Source organism: Bombina bombina, chromosome 1 (assembly GCF_027579735.1).
Source record: "Bombina bombina isolate aBomBom1 chromosome 1, aBomBom1.pri, whole genome shotgun sequence".
In the NCBI taxonomy this organism is placed as follows: domain Eukaryota; kingdom Metazoa; phylum Chordata; class Amphibia; order Anura; family Bombinatoridae; genus Bombina; species Bombina bombina.
The window spans coordinates 1,349,412,670-1,349,432,914 of NC_069499.1; the positions used below are offsets into that span (position 1 = coordinate 1,349,412,670).

Genomic DNA, 20,245 nt, shown 5'->3' on the forward strand with positions numbered 1-20,245 from the left:
TGCTCCACGTCGGATGTCTTGAAGATGGAGCCGCTTCGCGCCGGATGGATGAAGATAGAAAATGCCGTCTGGATGAAGACTTCTGCCCGTCTTGAGGATCACTTCTGCGGCTTGGATGAAGACTTTTCCTGGCTTCGTTGAGGACTTCTTGCCGCTTTGCTGAGGGACTTCTCCCGGCTTCGTTGATGATGGATGTCGGCTCTTCAAAACTGTAAGTGGATCTTCAGGGGTTAGTGTTAGGTTTTTTTAAGGGTTTATTGGGTGGATTTTAGTTTTAGATTAGGGTTTGGGCAATTGAAAAAGAGCTAAATGCCCATTTAAAGGTCAATGCCCATCCAAACGCCCTTTTCAGGGCAATGGAAAGGTTAGGTTTTTTAGTTAGGTTTTTATTTGGGGGGTTTGGTTGTGTGGGTGGTGGGTTTTACTGTTGGGGGGTGTTTGTTTGTTTTTTACAGGTAAAAAAGCTGATTTCTTTGGGGGAATGTCCCGCAAAAAATTAGGTGTAATTAGTTTAAATATCTGATAATTTCTTTTTTTATTTTGTGTAATTTAGTGGGGGGTTTTTGTAATTTAGGTAATTGTATTTAAATTAGGTAATTTATTTAATTGTAGTGTAAGGGTAGGTGTTAGTGTAACTCAGGTTAAGTTTTATTTTACAGGTAAATTTGTATTTATTTTAGCTAGGTAGTTAGTAAATAGTTAATAACTATTTACTAACTATTCTACCTAGTTAAAATAAATAAAAACTTGCCTGTAAAATAAAAATAAATCCTAAGCTAGATACAATGTAACTATTAGTTATATTGTAGCTAGCTTAGGGTTTATTTTATAGGTAAGTATTTAGTTTTAAATAGGAATAATTTAGGTAATGATAGTTATTTCTATTTAGATTTATTTTAAATATATTTAAGTTAGGGGGTGTTAGGGTTAGACTTAGGTTTAGGGGTTAATAACTTTAGTATAGTTGCGTCGACGTTGGGGGCGGCAGATTAGGGGTTAATAACTGTAATGTACGTTGCAGCGATGTTTGGTACAGCAGATTAGGGGTTAATAATATTTAACTAGTGTTTGCGAGGCGGGAGTGTGGCGGTTTAGGGGTTTATATGTTTATTCTAGTGGCAGGGATGTCGGGAGCGGCAGATTAGGGGTTAATAATTTTATTTCAGGGGCCTCGGTTTAGGGGTTAATAGGTAGTTTATGGGTGTTAGTGTACTTTTTAGCACTTTAGTTATGATTTTTATGCTACGGCTTTGTAGCGTAAAACTCATAACTACTTACTTTAGAATGCGTTACGAATCTTGTGGGAAAGGCTGTACCGCTAACTTTTTGGCCTCCCAGAAAAAAGCTTGTAATATCGGCGCTATGGAAGTCCCATTGATAAAAGACTTTACGCAAATTGCGTGAGTTAATTTGCGTTAAGGCCAAAAAATTTTGCGGTACAGCTGTACCTACAAGACTCGTAATAGCAGCAGTAGTAAAAAAAGTAGCGCTATAACCCATAACGCTAAACTCGTAATTCTAGCCGTTTCTAATTTACTCCTATTATCAATTTTTCTTCATTCACTTGGTATCTTTATTTGAAAAAGCAGGAATGTAAAGCTTAGGAGCCAGACCATTTTTCAGAACCTGGGTTATGCTTGCTTATTGGTAGTAGTGAGTTTTAAAGTCTTCCAAGCAGCACTACAATGCATTACTTGTTTTATCGTTGTACTTTTATAATTTGTACCCATGGACAGCGCTGCAGAATTTGTGGCGCTTTATAAATAAAGTATAATAATAATAAAATAAAAAAATTACTTCAAATGTATTGGATAATATATTACATACAGGGATGCACCTGCACCTGCTAAGTGACCAGTATATTTGTTTTGTCCCTTAAAGGGCTGTTTATTTTCATGACTCTTCCTGAATTAACAAGCAATTATATGTCTTCTGAGTGTCATTGCTAATATCTACACTTAGGCAGTGAAACAACTTTATCTTCACATAAGACACTTAAAAGTGAACTATCCCACTCTATTGGTGCAGCAAGCCTGTAGAAGAGACCTTTCAATACCCGATATACAGAGTGGATGGTCACACAAGTTTTAGTGCTACCTCCTCTCAAATACTCCACCTTTTTTTTCTCTATTTCCCTGAAAACTGAATATCTCCACAAGCACTCATGGCTTCTAAAAGAAACTCCAAGTCAGACAAGCTTAGTAAAATGCTGAGTTCCCAAGGCATAAAGATGAATGCATACTTCAATGCAAAAGAAGCCACCGCAGCAGACTCTAAACTGCCAAATAATACCTTACCCTTTAAAGATTCAAAGATGCTCCAATTTCACCACTTGAGGAAAATAGTCCCATCACATGAATAAATATTTGCTTCTTGCCAACTAAAACAGATTTGATTAATTTTTGACACAGGTTGGCCAAATATTAAAAGTGGGCCTCTCTGAGGTAAAGAGGGACGTTACAGCCTTAGGCAATTGGGTTGTGCAACTAGAAGAAGACAACATCTGAAGCTTTGACACAACAAATTCAACAACAGAGGAAGGAGGCAGAATCTGAGGAGCAGAGGGATGCCTGACACAGTACTTCCTGGCCAAATATTTAACTACTTGCAAAACAAATTAAATTCCCTACTAGGAGACATGTCCCATATGTCACTGGATAGAGTGCACAGAGCCCTGCGACCAAAGCCTCCTGATACAGCCCGCCAAGCGACACTATTCTAAAATGTCACAAATTTCAGGATAGAGAATGTATCATGTCTTCTGCTTGAAAGAAGTCCAGTTCAAATAAACAATGACTCTACAAATGTATTAAGAACGCAGTCATCTTTCCCTCTCCAAAAGAAACACTATCTTACTTTTTATCTTTTGGACCTGGGGATCTCCTATCACTGAGGATTCCCTTGTCAAATTATTACTTTCTGTAACTCATGGGGCCATAACCACCTAACCTTATAATAATTACAAAAAGAACAAGGGGATATGGGAACGCGCTGTACAAAACAGCATATGAGAGGTAAAGAACTATATAATTTGGTGCAACCTGATTAAACAAAGTGAGTCGTTTGATATATGATGAATATAGATATTAAATACTTTCTGTAGTATTAATATATAATATATATAGGTGCGGTGCATTGAGCCTCTTTAATATATGAATTGACTCTATATGCGTAATTCCCACCCATGACCCACATTTGTTAAAAGCAGTCTGATTCATTTTTACTTCAAAGAAACGAAGTCTGTCGTTGCTTATCATTACTCCTGCACTTTGACCTCCTGACCGGAACCGGTCCACAGCACGGACATCCCGCAAATACGGCTGTGAATGTGTCTTTGAAATTTAAACTCACAGTCATTGGATACAAGCCAGAAGATTCTTGCAAGTTTTTCGCTGTTTTAAAAACAACGCAGAGGGAATTTTCCAAGTCATACCTGCATTCATATAAACAGCTGGATCAGACACTCTAATCACTGGCCTGATTGTGAAAGGACGGTAACATTGACTCTGTTTAAATTTTAACATTGTGTTACTTTGCAACATATTATTATTTTTATAGTTACTTACAGCACTACACACTGATGTTTTATATTTTATGTTGATTCTTATCCTATTTTAATTGTACTATTTTACTTTGCAACAGATGCCGGCATCGCTTATTGTAATACAATTATAAACAAATATAAACTTTTTTATTATACTCTTGTGTAATCCACATTCCTTATATAGTTCTTTACCTCTCATATGCTGTTTTGTACAGCGCGTTCCCATATCCCCTTGTTCTTTTTCTATTTTGGTTTGATGTTAGGAGGTACACTTACCTTTTGGGAACAGCATTTGAGATTTGAGCGTTGTATCTTATACCTACCCTGTTGTTTTGATCTTATAATAATTACAGGTTGATTATTATTATTAAATACTGGCAATCCTTGAAGAACCCTTACAGATGAACGTGTAAAAGGTCTCTGCTCTCCATAACCCCTCCTTTTCATCCTCCCCCTATTATTTATTTTTACCTGATCCACTTGTGCCTATCACTTCTTTAGCATTGCCATCTGGATCAGATAGCCCTTTATAGCAAGGTAATAGGGCACTTTCTTACACTATACTCACCACCATTACCTTGCCCCCCTTTTATTTTTTTACTTGAAGAGTTATACCAGTTATATTTGGTTATTGTGACCCCCCCCCCCCGTGTTTACTATGGAAGAGTATTGTGCACAATTTAATTATCCCCCATTTTTGCATACTAACATTATTATGGTTTTTCCTATTTATGCAATTACCTTAATTTTGTATCATCTCAAAAGTATTGTTTATTCAAGTTTGATTGTTTATATATATTATTATTTTTTATTGACAATATTTTTATTCACAATAGAGTCTCGCCTTCTATATGGAAATTGTCCATTCTTTTCTTCTCCAACTCTTATTTGAATCTTCACTTCCTCCATTTCTTTCCCAAGAGGTGTGGGGGTCTCTTGTCTTATGGAGCCAAAAATCCAACAGGTATGTAGAATATGTCTCATTCTCAAGCAGTAACTCAGAGTCACACCACACTAACCACACCATATTATTATTACTATTATTATTATTATTCTTTATTTATAAAGTGACAACAGATTCAGCAGTGCTGTCCATGGGTATGAAGATATAAGTACAACGGTGAAAGAATACAATATAAGACAACATTTTTTAGACAAATACAGGGGGAATTGAGGGCCCTATTCCCATGGGAATTTACAATCTAGATGGGTAGGAGGATAGGAAACAGGAGGTGGGGACTGCAAAGGTGAGAATAATGTTAGTGAGAAGTTAGATGAGGGCAACTGTTGGTTAAGTGAAATTAATTTGTTAGTGAGTTGGGTGATAAGTTTTCCTGAACAAAAAGGTCTTTAGGGAGCGTTTAAAGGAGAACAGGTTAGGAGAAAGTCTGACAGCTCTAGGAAGTGCGTTCCAGAGAGTTGGGAGCATGGGAGGAGGTGATGGTAGACGAGGCAAGGAGCAGGTCATTGTTGGATCTTAGGGGGCGGGCTGGAGTATATTTGTTGATGAGGGAGGACAGGTAGGGTGGGGCAGGATTGGTAAGGGCTTTGTAGATCAGGGTGAGAATTTTGAATTTAACTCTGCTGTGAATGGGGAGCCAGTAAAGGGGCTCACAGAGAGGTGCAGTGGATACAGAGCATTGGGAGAGGTGGATTAGTCTGGCAAAAGCATTTAGGATGGATTGAAGGGGGGGAGAGGCGGGAGAGATGGAGGCCAGTTAGTAGGTTATTACAGTAGTCAAGTTGGGAAATTACCAGGGAGTTGATTAGGTGTTTAGTAGTTTGAGCACTCAGAAACGGACGAATTTTGGAGATATTGCGTAGGTGGTTGCGGCAGGAAGAAGAGAGCTTTACAACTCTCTCAATAGAATGGCAGACCACAAAATAAATGTAATACTACATTCTCCTACAAAGCGCACAATAGCATAGCGTTAAATTGGTTCTGAAAACATAAGTGAGATATCATCGTTTAGGGAACTAAATCTGCTGAAACTAAGTTCACAAGCAGGGACTTCCCCATAAGTTATTTTAATTCCACTGATAAAAAAACTAAATGGAGCAAGAATACTTTTACATAAACATCTACATTTTCAAGTTTTTAACAAGTTAGCTGATATGGAGGGTAGATTACTTATTTTAATTGGGCTTTTATACCACTGACCTGTTATATTGGTTAATATCTACACCCAAAAATCTATTTTCTATAAAAAAGTACCTTACACACAGCTAGATTACGAGTTTTGCGTTATGAGTGAAAAAGCATTGTTATGCTTCATAACGCTGCTTTTTCCCTAACGCCGCTATTACAAGTCTTGCAGGTATAGGTGTACTGCACACCTTTTTGTCCGTCACGCAACGTTAGTACTGCACTTTTAAAAAAGTCCTTTTTCAATGGGACTCCCATAGCGCCGGTATTATAAGTTTGACTGGGAGGCTAAAAAGTGAGCGGTACACCCTATAACCACAAGATTCGTACCACCATCTAAAGTCAGTAGTTATGAGTTTTACGTTACAAAGCTGTAGCATAAAACTCATAACTAAAGTGTTAAAAAGTACACTAACACCCATAAACTACCTATTAACCCCTAAACTGAGGCCCTCCCGCATCAAACACTATAATAAATTAATTAACCCCTAATCTCCCACTCCTGACATCGCCGCCACTTAAAAAATGTATTAACCCCTACTCCACCGCTCCCCGACATCGCCGCCACTATAATAAACGTATTAACCCTAAACTGCCGCCCTCCCGCATCGCAAACACTCTTTAAATATTATTAACCCCTAATCTGCCATCCGCCCACACCGCCACTATAATAAACCTATTAACCACTAAACCGCCGCCCTCCCGCATCGCTACATAAATAAATTAATCCCTAAACTTAACCTTAACCCTAACCCTAACACCCCCTAACTTAAATATAATTAAAATAAATCTAAATAAAACTTACAATTATTACCTAAATAATTCCTATTTAAAACTAAATACATACTTAACTGTAAAATAAAACCTAAGTTAGCTACAATATAACTAATAGTTACATTGTAACTAGCTTAGGTTTTATTTTTATTTCACAGATAAGTTTGTATTTATTTTAACTAGGTAGACTAGTTAGTAAATAGTTATTAACTATTTAATAACTACCTAGTTAAAATAAATACAAACTTACCTGTAAAATAAAACCTAACCTGCCTTACACTAAAACCTAACATTACAATAACATAAAATAAAATTAATAAAATACAATTATCTAAATTACAAAAAAAATAAACACTAAATTACAAGTTTTGCGGTATGAGTGAAAAAGCAGCGTTAAGGCTCTTTTTCACTACCGCTGGTATTATGAGTCTTGCAGGTTTAGGGGCACCGCACACTTTTTTGGCCTTAACGCAACGTAATTACTGCAGCTTTCAAAATGTCCTTTTTCAATGGGACTTCCTTTGCGCCAGTATTACGAGTCTGCCTGGGAGGCCAAAAAGTAAGCGGTACAGATCCCAATATCACTGTACAATTATAGCAAGCAAGAAAGAGCTACATTTATTACTCCAAAAGAAGCTCATAGGAAGGCTTTATTTCTCAAAAAAACTTTCTTTATGAGGGAAATCGAGCAGGTTCCCTCTAAGTCAAAGTATGAAAACTAGATCACAGGCGGAACTTCTGGGTGGTGGCCATGATAGGTCCGCAAGACTGTCTGCTGTTCCACATCTTAGCCTAAATCTGCACTGAGGGGCCAATTTATCAAAGCGTCAACTGAAAATACGCTTGAATTCCGTGTTGTAATTGTCGAGAGATTAATCTGCCGTAGTTATCAAAGTGTCAAGATCGGCAAATGTTGAAATTTGTGACGTAAAATACGATCCCGCGATATCAATCCGACACAGATCGATGAGAGTTGAAAACAGTGGTATTCGAGCGGAATCGTGTTCATTCGCCCTCCTAATCGACACTATTTGAAGCTCTCACAAAGTTATCAAAAATTTCTACATTTACGCTCGCGTCTTTTCCGACTCAGCGTACCTAGTTTTCAATCCGCCACCCTTGAGGTCGCGGATATCACAGAACCCAATGGGGAGTCTGAAAACACAGAAAGCTTATGTTCGATGCTGCAAGAGAATGAAGCATATGATAATAATAAAAGTAAATTAGAAACGTTACTACAATTGTATACCTTTTCTAAATTGAACAATATTATTGCTCCACATTTGGTGCACTAGTAGATATAGGGATAAAAATGAAAAATACATTACTACTTATGGATTATGTTACAACTTTGTCTCTCATTACAAAGCAAGGGGACAATATTATTTCTACAAATTTGGTGCAAAGTTTTGCCCCAAACTTGTTGCACTAATAGATATAGAGGTAAAAATGAAATAAATACACAACATAATATAGCTAACGTCTATTTTATATGTTTAAGCCATGTAATACAAGTCCCACTCTCCACTTCGCGCCATATTTGACTCAACACTTTTCGCACCAATTATAACGCAAACTCCTAAACAACCCACACACTAGTGAATTTTTCCACCACTTTTGATTGAATTATGCATAACTCACATGATTTATGACATCAGTCAATCTGATTCAAATACAACATATTAAACTATCACTAACGAATCAAATTGCTCGATACTTGTGTCATTGATCACTCATTCAGAACTTGTAAGTGCCCATTTGTTTCATTGTGTATTATACTTTGAAAGTATGTACACTGTGAAATTAGTATTAAATATAAACATTGTACGGATATTAGGACACACAGTTTAAATATTAATTGATGTTTGATTCAATATAATCTTAAACTGATAGCTCAAAGGGATAGCCCACCTAACTTTTAACTTTCATGATTCAGATAAAGCAGAAATTAAAATCATCTAGACAGGTGCAGAGAGAAAACTGGCCCAAGCTCTTAAAGGGACAGGAAACCCAAAATATCCTTTCATGATTTGGATAGAACATTTTTAAACAACTTACCAATTTACTTCTATTATCAAATTTGCTTCATTCTCTTGTTATCCTTTGCTGAAGGAACAGCATTGCACTACTAGCAGCAAGCTGAACACATCTATTTAGCCAATCACAAGAGACAAATGTGTGCAGGCACCAATTAGCAGCTAGCTCCCCTTAGTGTAGGATATGTGTGTATTCTTTTCCAACATGGGATACCAAGAGAACAAAGCACATTTGAAAATAGAAGTGAATTTTAAAGTGTTTTAAATGACATGCTCTATCTGAATCATGCAACTTACATTTCTACTTTCCTATCCCTTTAAAATATCCATTGATTGCAAATAAATACATATGATACTCTGATGAAATTTTATATTCACAATTATTCCTGCTCAGAATAATAATAAATGTACAATATATACATATAGTGGTATTAATAAACACAGATAAATGACAGACAACATTCTTTAGAACAAAAAAAGGAACTTAGTGACATGTAAATATGTTTTCAAAAGATTTCTGACATAACACACACACAAATATATTTTTATATATATATATATATATATATATACACACACACACACACAAGTATATGCAAGGATATATGTACAAATTGTATACTTACCTGATAAATTACTTTCTTTCTTGACACGGTGAGTCCAACAGATTCATCAATTAACTGTTGGGAATATCACTCCTGGCCAGCAGGAGGAGGCAAAGAGCCCCACAGCAAAGCTGTTAAGTATCACTTCATTCCCACAACCCCCAGTCATTCAACCGAAGGAATATAAAAGAAAGGAAATAACACAAGGTGCAGAGGTGCCCTGAGGTTTATATTAAAAAAACTGTCTAAAAAACATGGAGGGGCCGTGGACTCACCGTGTCAGAAATAAATACATTTATCAGGTAAGCATAAATTTGTTTTCTTTCTTAAGACACGGTGAGTCCATGGATCAATCAAGTACTGTTGGGAATCAATACCCAAGCTAGAGGACACAGATGATAAGGGAGGGCAAGACAGGTAACCTAAAACAGAAGGCACCACTGCTTGCAGAACCTTTCTCCCAAAAGAAAGCCTCAGCAGAGGCATAAGTATCAAATTATAGAATTTCGAAAAGTGTGCAGAAGACCAAGTTTGCCGCCTTACAAATCTGTTCTACAGAAGCCTCATGCTTGAAGGCCCAAGAAGAGGAAACCGCCCTAGTGGAGCTGTAATTCTCTCAGGAGACTGCCTGTCCAGCAGTCTCATACGCCATATGAAGAACACTTCTTAACCAGAGCGGAAAGAGAATGGCAGTAGTTTTCTGCCTTTACATCTTCCAGAAAATCAAACAATGCAGAAGACTGACAAAAGTCCTTTGTAGCCTGCAGATAGAAATTAAGAGCCCGCACAACTTCTAAGTTGTGCAACAAACGTTCTTTATGAGAAGAAAGATTATGACAGAGAGAAGGAAGAACAATTTCCTGATTAATATTTCTGTCCGAAACAACCTCAGGAGGAAAAACCAAACTTGGTACGGAGAACTGCCTATCTGAATGAAATATGAGATAAGGAGAATCACACTGCAAAGCTGAGAGTTCAGAAACTCTCCGAGCAGAAGAAATAGCAGTATGAAACAAAACCTTCCAAGATAACAACTTAATATCTATGGAATGCATAGGCACAAACTGAGCCTGTTGTAAAAACTTTAAGAACAAGGTTTAAGGCTCCAAGATGGAGCAACTGACTAAACAAAGGCTTGATTCTGATCAGGGCCTGAACAAAAGGATTGTACATCTTGCACGTCCGCCAAAAGCTTGTGCAGCAGAATTAATAGAGCAGAAATCTGATCCTTGAGGGTACCAACAGATAACCCCTTCTCAAGGGCTTTTTGGAGAAAAGATAAGATCCTTGGGATCCTGACCTTACTCCAAGAATATCCTTTAGACTCATACCAATAAAGATATTTATGCCAAATCTTAGTTAAATCTTTCTAGTTACAGGCTTACGAGCCTGAACCATGGACTCAATGACCAATTCGAAAAATCCACGCTTAGCTAAAATCAAGCATTTAATCTCCAAGCAGTCAGCTCAGAGAAACGAGATTGGCTGAAGGAAGGGCCCCTGATGCAGAAGGTCCTTCCTCAGAGGTAGTCTCCACGGAGGTAGAGACAACATCTCTACTAGATCTGCATACCAGATACTGCGAGGCCACGCAGGAGCTATTAGAATCACTGATGCTTTCTCCTGCTTGATCCAAGCGATGACTCGCAGAAGGAGAGCAAACGTAGGAAGGAGATACCCCAACCTGAAGTTCCAAAGAACTGCCAGAGCATCTATCAGAAAGGCTTGATGATCTCTCGACCTCGAACCTAACTTTGGGAGCCCGGTGTTCTCATGAGATGCGATCAGATCCAATTCCAGTAGCCCCCACTTGAGGGTCAAGTTTGAAAACACCTCCGGATGGAGTTTTCACTCCCCGGGATGAAAAATCCGTCTGCTCAGAAATCTGCTTCCTAATTGTCCACTTCTGGAATGTGGACCGCAGTTGTGGGTCTCCGCCCACAGAAAAATTTGAGCCACCTCTTTCATGGCCAAGGAACTCTGAGGTTATGTTGTCCGACTGGAACCTCATAAACTGGGCTAAAGCTAGCTAGGGCCAAGCCAGAAGAGCATTGAAGATTACTCTCAGCTCTAGGATGTTTATGGGAAGAGCTGACTCTTCCTGAGACCAGAGACTCTGAGCCATAAACGACTCCCAGACTGCTCCCTAGCCTAGCAGACTGGCATCCATGGTCACAATCACCCATGAAGGTCTGTGAAAGCAAGTTCCCTGAGAGAGGTGTTCCTTACATTGAGCTACTGACGGCCGAAGAGAGGACTGAAGGGCAAGGCAAGAATCGAAAACCTTGGACTTTCTGACCTCTGTCAGAAATATCTACATCAAAAGGGAATCTATTATGGTCCCTAAGAATACTACCCTTGTAGCTGGAACGAGGGAACTCTTTCTCAGAATCACCTTCTATCCATGGGAATGAAGAAAAGACAACAAGATCTCCGTATGAGAGTTTGCTTGTTGAAAAGCCGGTGCCTGAACCAGAATGTCATCCAGATAAGGCGCCACTGCAATTCCCCAAGACCGGATCACTGCCAGGAACCCAGAACCTTTAAGAAGAATCTGGGCGCTGTGGCAAGGCCAAATGGAGGAGCTACAAACTGAAAGTGATTGTCCAGAAAGGCAAATCTCAGAAATTTGTGCTGTTCCCAGTCAAGGGAAGAATGGAACGTATAGTTTCCATCATGAAGGACGGTACTCTGAGAAGCTTGATTAGACACTTTAAGTCTAGAATTGGTCTGAAGGTTCCCTCTTTCTTGGGAATCATGAACAGGTTTGAATAAAATCCTAGACCCTGTTCCTGAGTCGGAACTGGAACTATCACTCCCAGGTCGGATCCTGTACACATTTTAAGAATGCCTCTCTTTTATCTGGTTTACAGATAATCTGGAGAGGAGGAACCTGCTCCTGGGAGGAAAAGTCTTGATTCTAACTTGTAACCCAGGGATACAATGTCTACCGCCCAGGGATCTGGAACATCCCGTATCCAAGCATGTTTATGGAACGCTTCACGAATTTGCATGTCATCCTTGCGCAGGGGCCATCTTCTTTGTATCGTTCCAATTTATGTATATGTGCTGCCGAAATGAGCACAGCAAATTGAGAAAGTCTGCCCCCACCTGGATCCAATCCTGGATCGGGGGCAAACCCTTCATGCTGAATTGGAATCAGCTGATGGCTTCTTTGATTGCTTCCCCTTATTCCAAGACTGATTGGGATTTTAAGAAGGTTTGGACTTTTCCTGCTCGGAAGAGGGAGGGGAAGGCTTATCTCTGAAGTTACGAAAGGAACTAAAATTATTCTAACAGCCTTTCTGTCTGTTCCTCTTATCTTGCTGCAGGAAGAACCTTTACCGCCCGTGAAATGTGAAATGATTTCTGCCAGGCCAGGTCCAAACAAGGTCTTACCCTTGTAAGGGATCCCAAAAGCTTGGACTTAGACGAAACATTCTCAGACCAGGATTTTAAATATAAGGCTCTGCGAGCTAGAACAGCAAAACCAGAAATTTTTGCTCCCAATATAATGACTTGTAAGAAGGCATCAGTTATAAAGGAAATGGCTAATTTTAATCCTGTCCTTGATCTCCTCAAAGGGAGTTCCCACTTGAATAGAGACAGACAACAGTGGCACAGTGGCAATACACACTGCAGGTTTCCATTGAAGACCCTGATGAACATACAACCTTTTTAGTAAGGCCTCCAGCTTTTCCTTAAAAAAACAGCTATCCTCTATGGGAATAGTGGTTCTCTTAGCCAAAGTGGAGATCGCTCCTTCTACCTTGGGAACCGTCTGCCACGACTCCCTGATAGAGTCAGCCACCGGAAAACATCTTCTTGAAAATTGGAGATGGAGAGAAAGGGATTCCAGGCTTCTCCCACTCCCGTGGTGTTCCAGCTTAAATCTGAAGGATACAACTTCAGCATCAGAAGAAGAAATTATACTGTCAGAATCTGAGATTTCGCCCTCAGAGGCTACCAACGTGTCTTCCTCCTCAGACTTCTGAGAAGAGCAACTTGGTTAGCCCAAACTGGATCAGAAACCTTACTCTCTGAATCTTTAAACTTCCTCTTGCATCTCCCCTGAAGCATGGGAAGTGGCAGCTCTATGCCACAGATACCGCAGAGGCCATTCATGGACAGCAATTTCTGCCTGCAAATAAACTCCATGTGAGATGACAAATATTGGGACGCTTGAGGAGAAAGCTGCAGCATTCTGATGACAGGAGAACCTGAACAGCGTCAGCCTTAGAGGAATGGTGGCTCAGAATCAAAAAGTATATCCTTGTAAATATAAAGTTCTTTCAATCCCAGAAGAACCAAAAAGAAAGAGGGGGGTTCTACATGGTTGCTAAAACAAAGCTGGCATTCAACAGATGGCAAGACCCCCTTGTTCCATTGCAAATAACAACAGTGGTCAAAAAGCACAAAAAAAATATATTTGAAATTCGACACTGTCTCTATAAAGGCATAAGAAATTTTCAAAAATGATATCGACAATAATACAGATATAACGCCCCTATGTTGGCATCCACTACACTTCAGCTAACTGCTGAGGTGTCTACCTGCCCCAGATGACCAGGATTCTGCCTAAACAGGGTAGAAAGGTATTGTCACCAAACCGGATCCCCCTAGAAACAAAAGAAAGTGAAGTCGGATATATAAACTGAGCCGGGTATTAACCCTGTAGTGCCCAAGCATATGCTATATCCTCACTTCACCAGCAAAGCCTGCTAATCTGCCAAATATAGATCCCTACTAGGATCAAACTAAAAAAATCCCAATTTTTTCTTTATATTGCAGCATGAATTATAAGCTGCTTAAAGGGCCAGTGTCCCCTGATACTCCAATGAAAAAAAATATCACTTACCTGTGTTATAGGCTGTCAGGCAGAAAAGACAGTTCACCTGGTATGAGAGGAAGCCACTCCTCACAGAGATCTAGGATAAAAGAAATTAACAGAGTAAGCCTACTCTGGCATTCTGAGAGAGGGCAGCAACGTGTTGGGAAAACTGATTTAAAGCTACCACAGCCCTGCTGAAGAGACTAATGTGGAGTACAGCTAGACCCATATTGTTATGGAAGATCAGAGCAATCCTTCCCTGGCTTCAAATTAAAAAAAATCTTGATAGAAGAATCTTATATAGACACCTATATCTTTACCTTATCCTTGCACTGAAGGAAAAGAGAATGACTGGGGGTTGTGTGAAGAGAAGTGATACTTAACAGCTTTGCTGTGGTGCTCTTTGCCTCCTCCTGCTGGCCAGGAGTGATATTCCCAACAGTAATTGATGATCCGTGGACTCACAGTGTCTTAAGAAAGAAAATGACTTCTAGAAATACAAATACATATTAATTTATGTAAAAGTATCATATAACAAATCAATATAAAAATAACTTTCTATGAGATATTGTTTGTTGAGGTATAAATCAATCTATTTCTTGCACATTAACAGTTGAAAAATAAAAGATTAGCTTTAGAGAAATGTGCTTGTTCATGGACAGTAATGAAATAGTATAAAGTTGGGAAAAACCTGAATAACAGCGACATTGGTGACTGTTAGTTAATGCCAGTCCGATGCTCTTCGCGCCATACTTGAGGCGCGTTTTTTGACGGCTTTTTTGGTAAATAAGGAGATTGTATTCAGGTCCGCGGCAGCGATGTTTGGCATGTCAAGGTATTTGAAATATTATTAAATAATATATAGAAGTATATTTATCTTTATTTAATAAATCTGTGGATGTGCACATGGTCTGTAGAACAAAGGATTATTTCTAAGAGATCTCTCACACTCATTATGTAAAATTATGCTGAACACACAGGGGGGGACAATGGAACATGAGGCCCATACCAAATTTGCTATAATCAACTTACAGTTTGAGACAGGATGAGTCATAAATGGCAAATTAAGAGGATAGATGGTCAGATAGGTGACACCACACAAAATATATGGAGACGAAATGTCTGAAATACCCTTTTGGAACTGATCAAAATCATAGGGAAACAGCTTTTATGCACATAGGTGTTAGTTATCCCTAAACATCAAATACACATCTGCACTGCTAGCTAGACAGAAAATATGCTGTTTTAAGACTTTTACAACTACTCGTGGATTGACCCCATGTGGGGCAGTGAAGGCCTTGGGAAACAAAAGACAGATGCTGAGGTGTGACTTTGAAGCTCACGAAAGCAGGCAGCAAATAAACATTTTTTTTTTCACTCTGTTTAAATGCATGCCCCAGAATGTATTAAATATAGAAATTTGGGAAATTGTCTAATTCTTGATTATTATTACATGGGTATTTGCTAAGCTTGGGAGGTAACTGTTTTAGTCAGTCAAAAATGTTTAATAACCTCTGTAGTGTTTATATTTTTCAGACATATAATCTCAGATCTGCATGAAGAAGGTTCATACATCCTGGGCTTATTAGAAACATAAATATGGCATATTATATATATATATATTTTTATATATATATATATATATATATGTTTTGAAAACATAAAAGATCTTAATTAGCCTCTGTGGTTTTAAGAATATAAATAAATACTTGTGGACCTGGAAGAAATAATTAATGGACACTTTATTTCAGATGGAATGCCTGCGTGAGATGAAATAAGTCATATCATATGAATGTGCAATAAATGTTTATAAAGTTTTAAATACATCTTTTAAAATATAGTGAGATGAAGAGACTTGATGTGATATGACAATGAAATATAAATTTTCTGTTAGGCTAAATGAAATATAAATTATTTTAATACAATGTTAGATGGTATTTTGATGTTTCATATCAAAATGATCAGAAAATTCATTCAAGATATAACTTATCCAAAACAAATAGTATGAATAATTGCTATAAAAAGTTATGGTCTGATTAAATAATCATTTTATAAAAGTAATTAAGTTGTTTAAAAATGTTAGAAAGATGTAAAGGGAATTTGTTTGTTTGTATGACTGCTGCCACCCGGTGTTGCCATGAGAGAACTACAGCCAGAAAGCCTTTTTGGCTGTTAAATATAAGATATTCCAATGACAAGGGACAAGGCAGTGGGCGTTTCCAACATTCACAAATGACTGATAAAAATCAAAAACGGGGAGGGGTGAGATCAGATGATTTAAACACCAGCATAGAGACTGAACAGGAGGTTGTTGTTGGCTGATCCTGAAGGGAATAACTGCCGTGGTTATTATTAAAGCACACACCTACTATTGGACTCCATATGCATTATCCCCGAATTTTGAAATTTCTGAGGTGAAATTGGATCTGTTGCGAAACATTGGAAACTGGATTGCTGTTTTTCGGTGATGTATACAAAAGTTTTATTGTAAGATAAGTCATATGCATAGCCTTTACAGTTAAAAGATTTAAAGAAGCACTGTGTTTTTCAAGTTAATATTTCGCAGCCTATATATATTGTTTAAACCTGTATCTGATTTGTTAAGTAACTCATCTGTGCAAGTTCTGATATTGTAAGTTAATTATGTATTAGGATAAATTGCAGTTAAATAGCAGGATATATATATTATCCTATTGTTTAAGAGCACAGTTTAGAATTGTATTGCTTGGATGTTAAATCGCTATTTATAAATAAGGGTTGGTTCTAAAGATAAGCGTGTATAAACTTTGCATAGGCATATTTAAATAGTTTTCAAGCGCATATAAAATTTTTTCATATATCTTTTATTGCAAATATATTTCAAAAATGTTCATGGATATTAACTAAATAAAAGAGTTCAGGTATTTATATTAATTGTATGGTTTCTAGTAGATGCATGTTTATTAAGGGTTTCTATTTTTAAGGAAAATTATTGGTTGATTGTGTCATAACCCGTGCCATAAGCTGATATATTATTTGGATAGCACTACTAAGATTTTCATAAATATACTGACATAATAATTGGAGGCACTGGTTCTTGAGATTTATTAATATTCCATCATATTTGATATAATGTATTTTGTAGGTAAATAGAAATTATTATAAAAGAGAAAAAAAATAAAATTTCATATTTCGATATTAATATTTTGAAGATATAATTTTTGAAGAGTTGAAATATTGATTTTCATATTTCGAGATTGATATTAATATCTTGAAATATTATTAAAGATTAATTTTTGAAAATCTAATAAAAATATTATTTTTTTCCATATTAAAAATTCATCAAAAATATTAATTTTTCATATTTCAAAGTTAATCAAAAATATTAATTTTTAATATTTCGAAATATTAATTTTTGCATATTTCAAAAATTAATACTATTTTTTTTTTAATATAAATTTTTTTTCTCTCTTTTTATTGGCAAAAATTGTATTAGCGTTTTAATTTAACTGAATACTTAACCAATATAATAATGTCTGTAGCCAGAAGTGACTCATTTAATTCTATACATAGCGAATGAAAATTGGTCCCCATTACAATTACCCATTACTAAAGGTCCAGGTCCTTTAGAAAGATATCTTAAGTTACATTAAAGGGAAGTTAATATTGCTGGTAAATTAATGATTTTGTGGATTTGCTTGAAATTAGAGCTAAAAATATTATCAATGCAAACTCCCAAAAAGCGAGAGGAACTAATACTAAAATCTTGGCCCCTTTTAATATAGCATCATTGACGAAATTTCGTGTTTGTGTCACAGACAAACGATTGGCAAAATACAGGAGCTAGTAAAATAGTATTCGTTCCTCAACGCAACACGAAGAGGATTTAAAAATAGCCAAAAATAAAATGAAGAATTTGCCCAAAACTAACCTCCTTAGATAAGCATAACATCGACTTACTCGCACAGATACAAGATTTAAATTAAACAGCTTGCGCAAAGCCCATAGAGGAATAAGCGATTTAAAAAGGTCATATCGCCATAATGAAAACCCTTATATCAACAGTGAGAATAATGCAGATAATGCTACTCCTTTAGCAAACGCGTCAGGACGAGGTACAGAATATATGGAACAGTATAGACAAATGACCCCTAATGGGTCAGAAATAGATTTCCCAAATAGGCAGTCCACCTCATGATAACAATCCAGAGGACTGTTATAGCGCAGCTGGCGCGGGGGGAGGGAAACTCTAACAGAGAAACAGACAAAATAAGTCTGATAAAGTCTATGATTCCCATAAAATAATCACCTTCGTACAACGCGCAGTACCTATATTCTCCAATAAGGGGAACAACATCTATGATTGATCATTAGAGGCTTTTGAAAATGCTGTTAGCTATAATGAATGTTACAAGTGAGAAATTGAAAATTAAATTTCTGCCCTGGGTATTTGACAGTAAGCATCACAAATTCTTTGCTTCACTAAAGGATATAGAATATTCATTCCTGGAATGGGGTAACAACGCAATGCAGAAAAGAAATCGGGCACATCGCACTAAAACTGCCGCGAAAATAGCGGGTATATGGTTTAAAGTGTCGTGCGGAATCAGAGTCCAATCGAATTCCTTTCTGTATTGAAAAATGCGTACAGTAAGGCTGAAGATAATCCCAAATTTTGACGGTGGCTCAGAATTTGTAAATTTATTTTTTGAAGCACTGCCTACACCCATCAAAATCAACTTAGCTAGAGATTTTGATGAGGACTGCTCATTTGAATGGCTGATCAAAGAGAGTACAAAATTATACTCTATTCAGCAATCCAGTGAACAGGGGGTGAAAAAGGAGTCAAAACCCAAAATTGTAGCAGAAACTAGGGTATCACCTAGCCCCCTCAATTTGGAGTCTAAAAAGAAAACTTATGCAGAGGTGGCCAGTCAAAACAGGCCATCTCTACAGAGGTCTAACTCTGCCCCCTCCCCTACACAGGTTGAGGAGCAGGGAGACTATAACCAAAGTGGGGGACATAATCAGGTGAATAATTACTCACAAAGAGAATACTCACCAAATAATTGGTATCCGCGCAAGGGTAGATGCAATAGATGGCGAAGATATTCTCAGGGTAACCAGACACCCCAGGTATATAATGCTCCCCAAAGTACTAATGCTGAACAAGCTGAACCCCAGGGGCAACCACGCCAGAATAGAAATAGCGGCCCTGATTCTGAGGGAATCCAATGGTCCAGGAATCATTATTATGGGGCACCAGGAGATAGGCCCAGGGGTAGAGGTAACTTGTACAATCAGGTAGATATGCTGTTTACCCAGTTAAATCGGTTGAGCAAACAAATCGCTAATATGAGTCAAAAATCTACGGCTCAGCAACCGAACAATACTTTTTTAGGGGTACAGCCAGTGGTCAGCAGTGGACCACAGGCACAGTCATAAATACTGCAGTATCACCTGAAGGGGAGGGGAGAGATATACAAAATGTAATAATAAATATCAATGATACTAATCATGTTCTCTCCCCACAGACCGAAAACGGACAATTTAGCTGTGATGACAGGCAACCTCATCCGGGAAAAATTAACAAACCTCTTCCTTTGCAGCACTCTCTTAACCTTATCTCCACAGATGCAGTACACAAGAATCCAGCTGAAGCTGTCATAGAGGAGACCGGTAGGTATGAAGCTTCTTCTGCATCGGAAAGCATGGAAAACTCAGGTAACACGTGGCGAAGCCCACAAATGTATGATAACGCCAACTTTATGTGTGAAATGGTAGAAACTGCAGGAAGGTATTATATATTAGTTGAGCTGCAAGATTCAGTCTCCAACCCTATCAGGGGATTAATTGACACTGGGTCACAGGCAACTATCTTATCCCACAAGTACTACACACAGCTAAATGAGCTAACACCCCACAAACCTAAAACAAGAGAATTTGACGGTTCTCTAATAGGTTTTGGGGGTGACTCCCTAAAAGTCTACGGTACTGCCTGGTTAAAATTTAAATTGGGGAACAGGGACATAAGACACCCTGTCATTATGGTGGATCTGCCAACTGATTGTTTAATTATTGGTAGTGATCTCCTGAAGCGATTAAGCACCATAATTGATTGCATAAATAATGTAATTTGGTCACAAGTTAAACGGCCTATAAATTATGAAAAATCTGGTATATCTCGCACCCGACACAGCTGTCACGTGGTGGAAGAGAAACCAGATGCTGTGGAGATTCATTTCAGGAATAACTCTGTACCTGAAATCACTATTCTACAAATAGATGATCAGACTCCTTTTAGTGGCTCTGATGGTAATACTTTTAAAA

General features: G+C 37.8%; 1 pseudogene; it reads right to left on the reverse strand.

The window, feature by feature from the left end:
* Positions 1 to 12,089: 12,089 nt before the first annotated feature.
* LOC128646403 (uncharacterized) lies at positions 12,090 to 12,190 on the reverse strand (annotated as a pseudogene).
* Positions 12,191 to 20,245: the final 8,055 nt, after the last annotated feature.